Raw genomic sequence first — 12669 nt, forward strand, 5'->3', positions numbered from 1 at the left:
GGATTCATAGAGGCACTGAATAATATCTCATTAAATCTACACTTCACTGCCTCCATTAGTACAGAGAATTTTAACTTTCTAGATGTGTAGGTCTCTGTTATGGATGGAAAGCTAGAAACTAAACTACATAGAAAGCTGACAGCGGGCAATGCAGTGCTGCACGCTGGCAGTTCACACCCTAAGCATCCTATCCAAAGTATCCCTTACGGTGAGATGCTTAGGTTAAGAAACATTTGCAGTTCTGAAAAAGGCCTGATCACAGAACAGGAGAATAGTAATCAGAGATTCCTAGAAAGGGGATCAACTAAACACTGCATTAACGTAGCAATCCTCAAAAGCAAGGCCCAACCCATTGAGACCCTCCTTAGAAGAAGAAAAAATAGTGAGGTACTCCACGAAACAGCAGAGGACACAACAAAACATAATGATGGCGACACCTTTAGATTCATTTTAAAGTACAACAAACAAGAAAAACAAGTCAGAAAGCTTATAACTTAAAATTGTCTCTTGGTCCTCAGTGACCCCATGATTGGCCATTTGCTTCCCAGAAAGCCAGCTATCACGTATAGCAGAGCAGTGTCCATGAAAGATATTTTGGTCCAGAATGACCCCACAGGTCCCAGTAAAAGCTTGTGGCTGACACAAAGAAAGTTTTTTTTAAAGTGTCGAGTATGTAAGGCATGCCAGCATAGCAGCAATCGAACCTTTCACAAAACCCCTTTCAGTGACAAGGAGAATCTCATAACTAAGTCCCTCAACTGTAAAACAGACTATGCCGTCTATGTGCTGGAGTGCCCTTGTGGGCTACGCTATGTTGGTACGATATTACAAGCACACAAGAGGGTACTCCGGCACCTAAGGGCAAGATCAGGCATATCCAGTATGGTATTTCAGTGAATCACACAAATCGGACCCTAGTGGTATGAGTTATTTTCTGATAGATTAGGTTACTCCCAATAAAAGAGGGGGTGACAGAGAAAGAGCACTCCGATTACTAGAGGCTAACTACATTAAACCTTGATACAAATAATCCTAGAGGTCTGAATGCCACTGAGGAACTGTATACTTGTTTAAAATTTAACTGCGAGAGATGAACACTTTTAATTCTCAAGTTCAATAGGCCATTTACAAACCACCAAAGGTGTCTATGAATTGGTTTAAATTATAGATATTAATCAACACACTCTACCTGCAGCATTTTACACAAGTTTTTAACATATAGGCTGAATTAGAAGTTGTTTACAGGGTTTTCAATCAGATTTTTTAACATTAAATTAACATTTTTGCACAGCACTTGCACTTTAAGAATGTACAAATGTACATGGAAGCAAAAAGGAAATAGTACTGTATTTGAGAAATTTGAACTTTGTTAAAGGACTGGCATTCAATTTTAGGTATTTATACCGAAATGTTTTACATCTATGACTTCATGTAATGTAGGAATTGGACCTTTTAACAATAAGTTATAAGATTTTAGCAAATGATGTTACAGACGGAATGCAATTGTATGATATAATTCTTTGATCAAAGATTGGGAATCTTAAACACAAGTAATTGAGTTAAGGTATATTACCGTAACAGTTACTTCTACGTAAATGAAGTGTTTTGCCAATATTTCCCTAATTTAGTCTCAATCTTAACTATCCATTGTTTCCATGGTTCTTAAATTTAGACACTTGTCACTTTAAAAACACTGGTTGAGTAATAGAAAAAAAAGAGGAAAAAAGAAAAAAATTGTATAAAAAAATGCTCATCTGACAGAGCGTGTCATGTGATCAAGACCCGTGACGGGCTGAAACGCGTCATGGCTGTAGAGGTCTATGAGCAATAAAATATAGATTTGCTTCACAACGTTGTGGTCCGTGCTCGTTCGTTTTGAGGGAAGGCATTTGAAAAACACTGAGATATATATATATATATATATATATATATATATATATATATATATATATATATTACCTACTGGCGGTCGCCAGTAGGTATATATAGTTAGGATTTTTTCTCTATGGGATTTTTGAAAATTCTATGTCTAATAACTTTGGCGTTTGTGGACGGAATTGGCTGAAATTTTCAGGAAAATGGCACATTTTGTTTCTGAGCAGCCCCTGAAAATTGGGGGTGGGGTTCGTCCAGGGGGGGGGTCGAGAAAAAAGGGGGGTCCCAAAACCTGTTTTTAACATTGAGTTTTCCATAGGGCGGTTGGCCTCACTTTTAGCCCGAACGGCTGAATGGATTTGCACGAAACTTAGCAAAATTGTAGGGACTGGTAGCCCGATGTGCCTTTTGTAGGTCTCAATATATGTGCTCCAGTGGATTTTGAGAAATTAACTTTTAAAAAAAGATATATATCTGTAACAGCGGACCGGGCAGCGCTCCAGTTCGCGTACTTTTCGCGCAACGGAGCTTTGTGAAGCGAAGCTGATTGGTTCTCCGGCGTCTGTAAACATTCCAAACAGTCCGTAGCGGCCGCCATCTTGTCTCTCGGTAGGATCGAGAGACAAGAGGAGGCCAAAGCGAAGGGGCAAATGACCATAAGGGGGCATAGTAGATTCTCGCTGACCCCCTAGGTTTGATGTGGAGGTTTTAAAAGGGCCCCGCGGGGCAAAAAAAATAATAATAATAATAATCGAACGGCTGAATGGATTTGCACGAAACTTGGCAAAATTGTAGGGACTGGTAGCCCGATGTGCCTTTGCTAGGTCTCAATATATGTGCTCCAGTGGATTTTGAGAAATTAACATTCAAAAAAAGATATATATCTGTAACAGCGCTCCGCTTCGCGTACTTTTCGCGTTACGGAGCTTTGCGAAGCTGATTGGTCTTCGGCGTCTGTAAACATTCCAAACAGTCCGTAGCGGCCGCCATCTTGTCTCTCGGTAGGATCGAGAGACAAGAGGAGGCCAAAGCGAAGGGGCAAATGACCATAAGGGGGCATAGTAGATCCTCCCTGACCCCCTAGGTTTGATGTGGAGGCTTTAAAAGGGTCTCGCAGGGCAAAAAAAAAATATATCGTTTTTTTAGTTTTTTTGCGTGGAGTGCGCCCGGTTCGCGAACCGGGAAGCGTTCTGGGGAGCGTACTTTCTTGAAAATTAGTGAAAAAAGTTAGAGTAAAATAATAATTGTGAGTGATCAGATGTAGGGTAGCTCTGAGAAGAGCTTTTGGGTTTATGGTACATTTAGGTACTTATAAGTAGGTACCAATGCACAGTCTTAAATTCAGAGTGAAAATTCTGTTGCCCTCATCTGAGAAGTGAACTCCATCTCCTCTGTAGATATCTTGCATGTAGTAACGCAAGTTATTGTTGTACAGGGAGCCCATTCCATGGTCTCTCATGTAAGCTGAAACAGATTTGTTTACATGCTTCCTCGATTTCTCAATTTGTGGACAAAATTGGTTCGACCACCTCCATTTTTGTCTTTGGCATATATTTGAATATACCAAGGCAGTCTGAGGAAAAAGTGCCATCAATTGCTCAAAGGTGTCCTTTAAAAGCATTTCCAGACCTACCCCAGTCAAAGTGCCCAAATCATTACCTCCACAGTGCACAATTAACAGGTCAGGTTTTGGCAAATGCATAAAGGTTTTCAGCAATGGTATCAATTGGTGACATTTTAATCCTCTGTGGCCAAACCACTTAATTTCCACATCTTGTAAATTGAGGTTAGGTAAATTCCTGTTTTCAGCGTACCTCTGAGCCCAATAGATGTAACTATGTCCAACAATCCAGACAGAAAACATGGCGAGAGAAGGTTCTCCTGCAGTCAGATGAAGTGTGGCAATGAAATGGCAGTTGAAAAAATGAGAGTGTAAAATGAAAAAAACTGAGGAGTTTCTGTGTTAATGAAGCAGTAAGAGTGATTGGTGGATTTTGATTGCTGAAAACAGAAAGTTAGGGTGCATGGATGAGTTCGTTGAAAGATGTATTTTGAGTGGCGAAGAAAAAATCATTAAATGAAAGATTGCACTGGATATGCAGGTGCACTGAGAGTTCAGAGTTCAATTGCAACATTGTTGTGTGAACTTGGAAACACCAGAGGTCTTGCAAGAGGTGGTTGCTATGCAGAAAAAGCAGAGAGGGGGCAGAGGGGGGAAGGGTTTTGATTTGAAAAAAAGTGAGGGAAGAGTTTTGATTGGGTGACATGAGAGATATGTGTGAGGAATTACAGCATTTCTGTGCTTTTGATAGCTGCAGACTCTGGAGTGCATACCTTTTGCTCTGCTGAAGACAAATTGGTGTGTTTCTGAGACTGTTTTGAAACTCAAAGTATTTGCTAAGGTGAGAAAAGATTTCTTTAATTTAGATAGAAAATAGTGTGCTTTAAGGAGAAAATTATGAAGAAAGTTGTGTTTTTCAAATGTTGCTTTGTCTCAAGTGTTTTACAAATAGATTTTGTTTCTTTGAGAAATTGTAATTGGAGAAAATGTGAAGTATTAGTACTGACAGGGTTTTTATGTGCATAGGAGCTGTGGAGTGTTTTCAAATTATGACTTGTAAATCGTTTTTGAGAAAAAGCAATGGTTTTAATATTGATGACAAGGACATAATGGTGTCTGCTTCTTTATAAGGTAATTGAGAGTCTCTGATGTTATTTTTCCCATTTCAATGTAAGAAGTTTGTCTGTGGAGCAAATTGCTTGTAAATATGCTCCCACCTGTGCATGGCAAATTTAGATTTTGAATGTTTGCGTTACATAGGCATGTTAAAGGTGACTGAAACATGCTGCAAAGGCAATCAAAAAACGCTTTTATGTGTCTTAAGGACATTTTAAGTCATTACCCCATGTGCAGTGTTTTCAAATTATGAGTTGAAAATCGTTTTTGAGGTAAAGGAATGTTTTCAAAATTTATGTGCGCCATATGCCCCCAAATTTCTTTTTCAGGGGTGCAGCAGGGTGTTCTTGAGACACTCCTGCACCCTCGGAAAAATTCGTAATTTGCGATGAGGTAATTGCTAATCGCAAATTGCACCTTCATTCCTATGGGCCTCCTGCTGCATGGAAATGAATGGGTAATTTGTAATTAGCAAATAGCTCATCGCAAACTAGGAATGGTAAAGAATCGCTATTTATTCCTTAAAGTTCGCTATTTAGGAAATGCAAAAAACTTTGATGATACATATGGCGGTTCATCTCTAACAAGATAAGAAGCATAGGGATAGATTTATGATGACTGGCGCATCACCAGGGATGTGTTAGTCATTCTGTGCCGCTGTTCCGTCACCTATGGTGTGCTGCATTTACAATGCGGCGCATCATGGGGCAAAAACAGCACAGATGCGTGACGTATCTGTGCCGTAAAGGTGGCGCATTGCTGGAGTTGTATCGCAAGTGTGATGAAGCTCCAGCAAGGCTCAGGGGTGCCCCTGTCGCAGGGTTTCTGTTCTCACACAGAACTGTGGACAGAGGATTGGAACCTCGGCGAATTAGGGTGCCCCAAAACTCACCTTAGTAAGCAAAAACCCCTTAGCAAGCTAGCTACAGTGTCACATTGGATATAACAAACTCTCAATGTTTAGACAATCCAGAATATGAACTTATAGTACCTCAGGATACGTGGAACTCATGAACAGTCGGTCGTTATATATTTCTTAGAAACCAGAACATGGAGTTAAGAAGCACACATGTGTATTTGAAATGTTTATTTACTAATGCCGTCTTCTCAGGCGTAGTATCTTAAATAATACAAGTACACATATTATCAGTAGCAAAATTACCACATAGTTACTAGTACATAAAAAGCGAATGGTGACAGTATGTTAACATGCTGTAAATGAATAAGAGTTAGCAACACTTATAAGCAGCCGCGGGCCGTGGAGGGAGTTACGGTGGGGCAGGGAGGCGGGGAGGGGGAGGGGCAGGGTGGAGAGGGCTCCACCCTGCCCCTCCCCCTCCCCGCCTCCCTGCCCCACCGTAACTCCCTCCACGGCCCGCGGCTGCTTATATCTCACCCTCCCTAATACACATATTATATTATTTGCTAAGAAGGTCTCTTTGTGTTGGTTTAGGGCGTGCCCATACTTTAGTGTCTTAGATTTGAAGGAATCACATCAGCATACACCAGCTCTCTCTTCATGTGAACCGCATCAAGTGTTGTGTATGTGTGTTCGGCAAAGCAATATAAAACCCGCCTCATGCCCAGAATTGGCAGAAGCTGCACTTATGTTATGAGTATGAAGTCGTGGAGATCAGACCTCATAACAATTCTGTATCGTGTTGTTCTTGAAACTTCAGCACTCGCTGTACAGATATAGTTTAACAAGTAAAGCAGATAGTAGAGCAATAACATATTATTCTCATGTAAATCACGATGAACTATTAGGTTGAAAGCTAAAGCAACAACTAAGTGTCGTGTGCAGAAGTTGCAAAAAAGGAAAAATGGCGTTTAAACCGGTAATGAGCCCATGCTAACTTAACACGGTGTAAAGATATCCAGGATCTACATGACACCTCCCCATGATCCGGAAACGAACTGAATAAGATAATAGAAGTGCCATCTCATGAGAGCAGATTGCAACTTTATATGTGGACGGTCCGCAAGGTAAAACATTAAAAACTAGGAAAATTTAATGCTAAAGAAAAATAAAACAGCCAACTACTTTATCGAGGCTTAAGCCAATAGGCAAGCTAAATAATAAAAACTTGACAAATAAGTCAATGAATTGTCAATGAAATGCTAGTACTCAGCATATCAAACATGAAAAAGGTCTATGACATAACTGTGTATGCAAAATAAGCTGCAACAGCCTCCAATAGGAAGTCACCGTCTTCATCCGAAAAGAGTTCAGCCATCCAATTTAAAAGCGGAAAAGAACATACGTGCTCTCCCAGCACCGGATCCTCTATCACCATCAGAGGACAGCTCGGTGGGTTTTCAAGAAAGCTCTGTTCCAAGAAAGACTGTGTTGCCGCCAGTAAATTCCAGGGACCAATTAGTCCATGCATCAATGCCACAGCCATAATCCTTTCGCCAGGACAAACCAACTCGTGAGTAATGATAGGACTCATCAGCTGATTAAAGTCGACGTCAGGAGAAACCGGTCCGCAGAGACACAAATCAATGGCCCAATCGAAATCACAGGTCAGGCAGTGAAATACAGGCTGGACACAGGTGAAGTAGGAGAATCGAAAAGATAATCCATATGCCGTGCTTAATATCGCCAACGGCATTGTGCCATAATATTCAAGCATGCGATTGCGGAACAGCGTCAGCAGCTGCAGGGCGGGAGCTTGCACAGGAGGGACATCCATATTTAAAAATGTAAAAAAGCACAAGAGCGTCCGCTGGTAATGCAAGTAAAAATGGGAATCCACCAAGCACAGTGGAAAAAATAGAATGAAAGAAAGCAGGGATGACTCCAAAGATTTTCTCAAATGAAGTCACGAGACCACTGGTAACAACTTTAAAAAAGTGCGCCAGGCCCTTTGTGGAGGACGCGTTAGAGATAGTCTGAACCATCTTGCTGAAATGGAAAGGCGAATCTGTATTTAAAAGGGTCTGCGCCTCTGTACGGGTGTTCGCTATGTGAAGCACGAAAGTTTCACGGGCCGAACTCAAGGCCACCTCTCTCTGAGACAAAAGAGCTCTTATTCTTGCCATGCCGTTGAAATGTGCTCCCAAGGTTGGTATTTGTGGCCAGATTGAAAACTCCCTATGTTCATGTGTGGGAGGAAATAGAACATTTCTGCAGCAAATAACCCGTTCACTTACTGTTACGATAAAAGGAATACTTTTAATTAACCCAGAACAATCTTCATTATTGAGCATCAAATAACTACCATTTTCCAACAACTTGAACGTGGGGATGATAGCAGGAACTGGCGTGCCTTGCAACACGCAAGCCATATTTGGTCGGTGTTTGTTGCATGAACCGTGTAACTGTATGTGCCTACACATTAGTGAATGATCTGGCATCTCAGTGCATTCCTCTCCATTCAGATAAACTTCTTGATCATCTTTGAAAATCTGTATGTGTATGGAAGCGACCAGACCTCATGAAGAAAACCACTACCTAAAGGTTCATAACGACCTATTGGTATATATTTCATACAATTTGAAAACTTATATAAAGCAAAAGGCAGCGTTATTAAACCGTGGATAAGGCACGTTGCCAAAGCAGTCAACCTTTTGGATTTATACTGGAAATGTTAAAGGAAGAATTACGGAGTAGGGCCTGTAAATCTTTAATGGACAACCGAGTAAAATTACTCCAACCATCATATTCCTGTAACTCCGGGATAGTAGGGGTGTTTAATTTTTTAGAAGTAGCCAATCCAAAGCATTTGGTCTGGGAAATTGTTTCATTCACAAACAACATATGATTTGGGATGAGACATGCACGGTGCAAAGCCTCAGTGCCTTGTACCTGCCAGGTTCGTGAACCCCAAACTGATGTAGATCCTGGATATCTTTACTCTGTGTTAAGTTAGCATGGGCTCATTACTGGTTTAAGCGCCATTTTTCCTTTTTTGCAACTTCTGCACACGACACTTAGTTGTTGCTTTAGCTTTCAGCCTACCTGCATCAAGATCTATGCCTGCTTCAAGCAGGCGCAGGGTTTTGATGTAGCTTTGTCCTATCTGATTGTAAATGCGGCACACCGTGGGTGGCAGAGCAGCGGTGCACGTTAACTGGTGCATCCCTGGGGATGTGCTAGTTAATATAAATCTGCCCCTTTACATTTAATTATGTGCAGGGGACACAGAGTCGGTGAGGTTTATCCAAGGTTAAGAAGAGATGAGTCCTGTTCAGTGAAAAATTGGAGATAGGCTTCACCTCCTCTGCTCCTCAGCATCGTTGGACATGGTTAAATAATAGCTGCAAAATGTTACTCTTGTTAAACAATTTTACTATTATAATCTCTGAGATTTGTCTCTTACTGTGCAACATCTCATTGTTGTTATCTTTCTTTAAAGATAAAGACAACATCAACATGAGCGACAATCAGCAATCAGTTGATTTCGACCTCATCATTGAACTCGTAATTGAAACATCAGTGGATGTTGATCCCTTGGATGATTTCAATCCTGAGGATGAAGAAGAACGTGATGAGGATGCAGATTTGTCAGAATTGTATGACATAGGATGGGAAGCTGACGTGCTTGAGCCTATGGAACTATAAACATTTATTTTATAAATTTATAATAAATAAAAAGTAAATATGTAAACCGTTTAATTTAAAAATAAAGACACCTTCAAAAACAGGTTATGTGTAGTGTCTTCAATAAAATATTAAAATATGGTCATAAAATTAGATCAGATTCATATTTAAAACAGGACAGGTAAAATGAATATAAATTCCATTTCTTTTCTGCTATTTCTGTATTCTAAATTTGCCATGTACAAAAAATTCTTCTATGTAAAAATGTTAAGTAGTGTGTTAAGTTTTTGATGACTGTTATTAATTTACTGTTGGGTAATAGTGGTTAATAACATTTTTTATTATATTTTACCACAGATTCAACTGCAGATTATTTCAAGATTTTAGGATGCCAAGCAAAGAAAGAGTAAGAAAGGCTGCAAAACATCAAAGACAGCAGGTGAATGAAAAAAAGCAGCAGTCCTCTAACAAAAAGATTTGTCAAGTCACCAAGAAAGCACCGGGTAAGAGTACAAAAACATTCATAAGAAATATCTCTAGTAAAAAAAATATTACTACAGAAAATGTTTCAGTCCAGAAAAGGAGAAGCAATTCAAACGGTAAGGAAAGGCCAATGAGAAATGTTACTTCTAGAGTAAGAGATAACTCTATGCATGAAAGTAGAAGGAAACAACAGTTTAGGGACATTCGTAAACGAATGTTCCGCAACAGGATAATTGCCAATTTGTTAAAAAATATTAAGAAAGCTCAACAGAAAGTGGTTTTTTATAAGAGAAAAAAAATAGTTGAGAAAGTTATTGATCAGGCATTTGAAATTAAACGTAAGTTATTTATTTTGACAATCAATAGAATTAGGAAGCTAAACAAGGCAATTTATGATTTCAAAAGAAATAGTAGATGGAAGAGAATAGTTAATCGTAGTAATTTTTGTGAAGTTTTTTCCGGAGAATGGATGCATAGTTCAAGCTCTGAGGCATTTTTTAATGAGGAGAGTTATTTCCAGGATAATGATTTGGTGCATGCAGTTGACACCAGTGGTCGAGCTTATGAAGTGAAAGATGGTTGTCCAGTAGAAAAACTTGTTACAACAGAGATAGAAGAGGTGTTAGGTAATGAGGTTTTAGGGAGACGTCCTAAGGGTCCTGTGTACACCTGGAAGTTTGCAGTGTACGACAGGATTCCATCAATTTGCTTTGTGATTTTATACGGTCATTTAATAAGAAAAGTTTGAAGCAGAAAATGAAGTTGTTGCAAGAATTAGATCCTTGCAGAGTGAGAGAAGTGATAGGTTTGCATGGTCATTCACTGGCTTGTCTTTCCAGGAGAGTATGCCAGAGTGTTTTTCATAATTTCAGGATGCTAGAAGTGCATCATAATAAAGTGAGGAAATTAGTTAGAATGTTGTATTATGCTAAGAGTCCAGCAATTATGCTTAAACAATTATGCGCTGCTCTTTTGCATGGTTCTGAAATAGATGTGAAGAATATATGTGAAGAAATTGAGTTTTGTTACTTTGGAAGTAAAGAGGAGAATGTTGAAATTGACCAAGAAGAAGAGAGTAATGTGGAAGATAGTGTACAGGTTTCCAGTACAGATAATTTCCAGAGGGAAATTGCGACGTTTGAGGTGAAATCAAGTGAGAGGCCAAATTTCACTTGTGTGTGTTGTCGACGCACTTATTATAAGAATCAGACTAAGTTAGTGGATTTATATGGAAAAAGTGAAAGGGAAAATAATAGTGAATGGAAGGATTTTACAACATACTTGATGGTAGAAAATTGTTTTGATTTGGGATTGGATCAACGTGTGTGTACTTATTGTTGTAACAAATTAAATCAAAACCAGATGCCTGCTAGAGCAGTTCATAATAATCTGGAATTGGTTGAGATTCCTTCTGAATTGAAGGATTTAAATACTTATGAATCTATTTTGATTCAAAGTATCCATCCCTTTCAGGCTATTGTAAGAATGGAGCCAAAGACAGGGAAATTGCCTCCATCAGATTTACAGAGAGGATTAAAGGGAAGAGTTGTTTATTTGCCTCTAGATTTGAAGAAAAACATTAACACAATTGGAGTAGAAAAAGTGGAAGAGGAACCTCTTGTTATCTTAGTTAATGGGGTTCCGACAAAGAATAAGAAAATATGGCAAGATTTAGTAGATGTTAGGAAAGTCAAAAGGGCAACATTGTATTTGAAAAAATATAATAAATACTATAAAAATGTATATGTTGCAGAAGAGGAAGTAAGTGAGGAAGAGGATAGCGATTTGTGTGCTGGTCAAATTGAGAAAGTAGAACCCTGTACTAGTGAAGAAATATATGAACATTATAGTGTTCATCCTTTGCATTCCAAGGAAGTCATGGGGAATGCTATTGAGTTGTTTCAAATGAAACAAGCGAAAGGGAGTCCCATTAGTGTTTGGGAGGAAAGTTTGGAAGCTCGGTGTTTCCCACAGCTTTTTCCAACAGGTCAGGGAGGAAGATATGATGAGCGACCTCATCAAATTCCTGCTTCTGAATACCAGACTTTGCGATTGTATGCAGGAGATCCTAGGTTTCGACAATGCATTCCTTATTTGTTTCATCTCCTGTTTGAAAGCGATCTGTCTGGACTGTCATATGCAGTGAACCACATCTTGAAAAGTGGTATACACATGCAAAACATCTCGGCAAGTGACTTTATGGATAAAGTCAATGTCCAAGACAGTATTTTGGATTCTCACCTGATTAATCTCATGGCGTGTCAGCGTGGTACTAATGAGTACTGGTACCGTCGTCATGGTGATTTAAAATGTATGCTGAGGAACTTAGGAACTCCCACATGGTTCCTCACTTTGAGCTGTGCTGAGTATGGCTGGGAAGACTTACTTGAATTTCTACGAGAGGCAAATGCTAACGTAGAAAACATTGAATTCAAGACACCCGGAGAACTGTGCTCTTTGGATCCAGTCAATGTATGTAGGTACTTCAATCATAGATTTGAAGGTATGATGTCTTTCATCATGAATAAGAAGAATCCACCTCTTGGAGAGGTGTTTGATTTCTTCTGGAGGAAGGAGTACCAAGCAAGAGGTGCTCCTCATATACATATGTTGCTGTGGATCAAGGATGCACCTAAATTTGGAACGGATGCAGAAGACTCAGTGATGAGTTTCATAGAACAGTATTCTACGTGTGCTGTTACAAACGCAAAGGAGAAAAAAAGCCTAAGAGAAAAAGTTCTACGTTTCCAAAGCCATCGATGTGGAAAGTACTGTCGTCGTAAATTCCGGAACAAAGACAAGTTCTACACCAAATGTCGTTTCGGCTTTCCACGACCGGTGATTTCTAAAGGAAGAGTGAACAGTTTGATGTCTTCGCTGCGACATAATGTGATGAAGAAATCACCTAAAAACACATACAATTTGAAGAGGAACGAAGAGTCTAAGTACATCAACGACTACAACCCGGTGATTTTGTCCATGTGGAATGCTAACATGGATATACAGTTTGTGGCTGATAACTGTATGGCTGTGGCTCGGTATGTGACATCTTACATCACCAAAAAAGAGAAGACAGAATTGAAGGATA

The sequence above is a fragment of the Lissotriton helveticus genome, chromosome 3_2 (assembly GCF_964261635.1).
Source record: "Lissotriton helveticus chromosome 3_2, aLisHel1.1, whole genome shotgun sequence".
Classification (NCBI taxonomy): domain Eukaryota; kingdom Metazoa; phylum Chordata; class Amphibia; order Caudata; family Salamandridae; genus Lissotriton; species Lissotriton helveticus.